The following is a 4,767-nucleotide window of genomic DNA, read 5'->3' on the forward strand; positions in this document are numbered from 1 at the left end:
AAGTAACGAGCACAAGAAACCATATATAAAACTATAACTAAGTATAAAATAATAATAAAAACTTTACAGGTTCCGTTAAAAATTATATTGAGTTGTTTCGCTTTAATTAACATTGTACTATGAACACAAATAAACGACCGTGGTGATAGATGATAGGGAGGGCTTCTACGTCGTACGCAGAAAGAACGCCGCGTCATCATATATCACGATATTTAATTTAATTTAATACAAATTCCCTGTAAAACTTGTGAATATTCTCCATCCAATTTTCCAAAGTGTTTTATCCGCAATTTCTTCCAAAAGATTTAGAAATTGTTATGGTAAAATATATACAACTTTTCTGATTAATACATACTTCATCGAGAGAAATTTGGCAATTTTCCAATGCTCACGTGGCGTCTCCTCCCTCTCCCTCCCCCTTGCGTGACACTTCTCTATCTCCAGTGGGTAACTGAGTCCTCCCTAAAATTTCAATGAGTTTCCTTTAAAGGGACGACATTATTACTTCTGGAGAATATAAAAGTTTCACGTATGTACAGGGTCCATCATGAGAGACTGCTACGCCTCTAGGTGAAAGATGACGTCGCTCACAATTTTTGTGGATAAATTCAAGCTAGAGCCAGGGGCAGACTGGCCCAGGGGCCAAGGGGTCGATTTGCCCCTAAACTTACGAGGCCCCTCATGCCTCTGTCTTAGAAATTCCACTGTGATAACTTTAAGCCCATTTTAATTACTCGGAGCAATTTATAAAGTTTAACCTATCCTCAAGATTGTAGAAATTCTGCAGGTGCCTATGATAGAGCTGACCTCTTGATGAGCCCCTTCTGATAATTTTATAAAGGCCCTGTTGCTATAAAATAAGGCTTTGATTCGTCATCTAGAGCTTTGTTCCTCTACAAGAAAAACTATACAAAGAACTGGCATGATAATTTGTATCGATCGGTGTCACTTTGAATGAGTCAAGAGATTCCTTCGATGGTCTGAATCTAGACAAGGAGAGGTGGTATAAGGCCGGGGGGGGGGGGAGGGGCTCTCCCCCGAAATCTACTCGGAGCCTCCCAAGAAATGTGAGCAGTTGAGCTAAATAAGTTTGTGACATATTTTTTTAACTTTAATTCTGTCAATTTTTTGTCGAGATCAGCTCAAAATTACTCTTCAGACGACGCAATTGTTCAAAATCTCCCGCGGGAGAGAGGGGGGAGGGAGCTTCCGTGCATGCTTCGGGACTAAAGCAATCCCGTGAGGCTCCTTGGGGAAGTGAGGAAAACTAAGGAATCTTTATTGACGGGGTGCTTTTTATTGTCCCATAAAGTTCTCTTGTAGAAGTACAGGTAGGAGGTAGGTCCCCCCCCCCCCCCGCCGAAACCAAAAGTTCCTATTTTTGCGCCCATTAGGTCGCATATAAGTTCCGAGACCTCCTAATTTTGCATAACGGGTGACGCTTAGTTCCAGCATTCCACCGGGTCGATTTTCATGATTTTTGCGGTTATCGACAGGCAATTGTCTCTAGATGAGTTTGCTTTATTCAGATTTTCAAAATATGACCCAGCTTCTTTTATTAGCCCGTTCTAATCAGATTTTGGAAATGGAACCCAGGTTTTTTTAAAATCAAGTTATAAAATTGAGTGAATTTACGGAATGCTCCGGGACTGCTACCGCTATGCGCGAGAGGATGCGCAGTGGTCGAGGAGGAAGCCTGCGCATCAGCTCTATACTTATCTACACAGGATTCACGCCGATTATCACCATACGAGCGGTGGCCGAGTCATCTAAGACGTCGCACAGTGGAGTATTATACCCGAAAAGCTGGCGAAAAGTCAAAAAAAAAAATTTAGTAAAAGTTTGGTAAAACAGGTAAATAATGATTCTCTGATATCTACTGCATGACATTGTGACAACAGAATCCGCTTAATATTACTGGATGGTCGAGGAAAAAAGGGTAAACCCAGCGGTTTCGCGCGCATCTTAGCTCTAGTTCAGTATTGTTTACGTTCAGCTTTTCAATCAAAGTGTGTATGCAGTGACAGGTACAAGCTACATTTGCAGGCTTATTGGCAGCCATTATTCATGGTCAGCAGTCTCTTTTTACACGTATATTACTATAATTAGAAATTTGATTGTGTGGCATGTATATGCTGTTGCCAAATCGTTCAGTAAAATGCGCATTTTCCATGAAGATGCTTAAATAAGATAGTTTCTGAATATGTGCCGGGCTGTGTCGGGCTGAAAATGAAGGATTTTCGTAAACTAGAACCCAACCGCAAGATTTTCCCGCAAAAATTTTTTACCCATATTCACCCTTTGAATTTCTGCGAATTTTTGAAATTGAGCTTTGTTTTCAAGCAAAAATCACGTACTTCCGAATTTTGGATCCTACATATTTTTCAGGTCAATAATGTGAGCCTCAGCATTAAAAGGAAGTCTCATGACACTCCTGGAGTTCTTTGTGTGTGATTCACACAGATTTGATATGCGACGTTGCAAAATTTACGTCAATTTTTATAGAGTGTGCCACTGTATTACGCTGGAAAATTCGTAAACGAAGTAGTTTCTGAATAAGTGCCGGGCTGTGTCGGGCTAAAAATGAAGGATTTTCGTAAACTAAAACCCAACCGCAAGATTTTCACGCAAAAATTTTTAATCCATATTCACCCTTTGAATTTCTGCGAATTTTTGAAATTGAGCTTTGTTTTCAAGCAATAATCACGTACTTCCGAATTTTGGATCCTATATATTTCTCAGGTCAATAATGTGAGCCTCAGCATTAAATGGAAGTCTTATGATACTTCTGGATGTCTTTGTATGTGATTCACACAGATTTGATTTGCGACGTTGCCAATTCTACATAACTTTTTAGAGTGTGCCACTGTACTACATTGAAAAATTTGTCCGTAATTTAGGCTCTTTTCAGACTAAATATGGATCCTTCCTTACACTATGAACCCTTCAGAAACCCTTCCCCACTCCAGAAGTGTCATAAGACTTCCATTTAATGCTGAGGCTCACATTATTGACCTGAAAAACATATAGGATCCAAAATTCGGAAGTACGTGATTTTTGCTTGAAAACAAAGCTCAATTTCAAAAATTCGCAGAAATTCAAAGGGTGAATTTGGGTAAAAAATTGTTGCTGGAGACTCTTGCGGTTGGGCTTTAGTTTACGAAAATCCTTCATTTTTAGCCCGACACAGCCCGGCACATATTCAGAAACTACTTCGTTTACGAATTTTCCAGCGTAATACAGTGGCACACTCTATAAAAATTGACGTAAATTTGGCAACGTCGCATATCAAATCTGTGTGAATCACACACAAAGAACTCCAGGAGTGTCATGAGACTTCCATTTAATGCTGAGGCTCACATTATTGACCTGAAAAACATATAGGATCCAAAATTCGGAAGTACGTGATTTTTGCTTGAAAACAAAGCTCAATTTCAAAAATTCGCAGAAATTCAAAGGGTGAATATGGATTAAAAATTTTTGCGGGAAAATCTTGCGGTTGGGTTTTAGTTTACGAAAATCCTTCATTTTTAGCCCGACACAGCCCGGCACTTATTCAGAAACTACTTCGTTTACGAATTTTCCAGCGTAATACAGTGGCACACTCTATAAAAATTGACGTAAATTTTGCAACGTCGCATATCAAATCTGTGTGAATCACACACAAAGAACTCCAGGAGTGTCATGAGACTTCCATTTAATTCTGAGGCTCACATTATTGACCTGAAAAACATGTAGGATCCAAAATTCGGAAGTACGTGATTTTTGCTTGAAAACAAAGCTCAATTTCAAAAATTCGCAGAAATTCAAAGGGTGAATATGGGTAAAAAATTTTTGCGGGAAAATCTTGCGGTTGGGTTCTAGTTTACGAAAATCCTTCATTTTCAGCCCGACACAGCCCGGCACATATTCAGAAACTATCTTATTTAAGCATCTTCATGGAAAATGCGCATTTTACTGAACGATTTGGCAACAGCATATACATGCCACACAATCAAATTTCTAGTTATAGTAATATACGTGTAAAAAGGGACTACTTACCATGAATAATGGCTGCCAATAAGCCTGCAGATGTAGCTTGTACCTGTCACTGCATACACACTTTGATTGAAAAGCTGAACGTATACAATACTGAACTAGAGCTAAGATGCGCGCGAAACCGCTGGGTTTACCCTTTTTTCCTCGACCATCCAGTAATATTAAGCGGATTCTGTTGTCACAATGTCATGCAGTAGATATCAGAGAATCATTATTTACCTGTTTTACCAAACTTTTACCAAATTTTTTTTTTGGACTTTTCGCCAGCTTTTCGGGTATAATACTCCACTGTGCGTCGGATGCGTCCACTTAGATCACGATGTGGGTTCGGTTCGGTCCCCGACTCCTGATTATCTTAATTATTACCTGATTATCATTGTTCGTTGTTTCACTGCAATATTTCATCAAGCAGTCATTCCAAAACGCGTCCTTTTGACTTCAAAAAAATAAAAATTTCCTTTCTTCATTAAAACCAAAAATTATTTCATTCTGAAAGTAAAGTATACCTTATATCGTAATGTTTTACGGGAAAAATAAGACTAACAGTGATAGGAGGTAAAAATAGGGCCGCGGAGCGCCTTCAGGGGATTGGGCCGCGTAGCGGCCAGGGGGCATAGCCCCCTAGTTTCTTATAGAAGCCGCCAGTGTGACGTCAGATTCGCTGCAGCCAGGTCAGGGCCGGGCGGGGGAGTGGATTTCAAGTAGATGCACAGACATTTGCAATTTAGA

This window comes from Bemisia tabaci, chromosome 4 (assembly GCF_918797505.1).
Source record: "Bemisia tabaci chromosome 4, PGI_BMITA_v3".
Lineage (NCBI taxonomy): Eukaryota > Metazoa > Arthropoda > Insecta > Hemiptera > Aleyrodidae > Bemisia > Bemisia tabaci.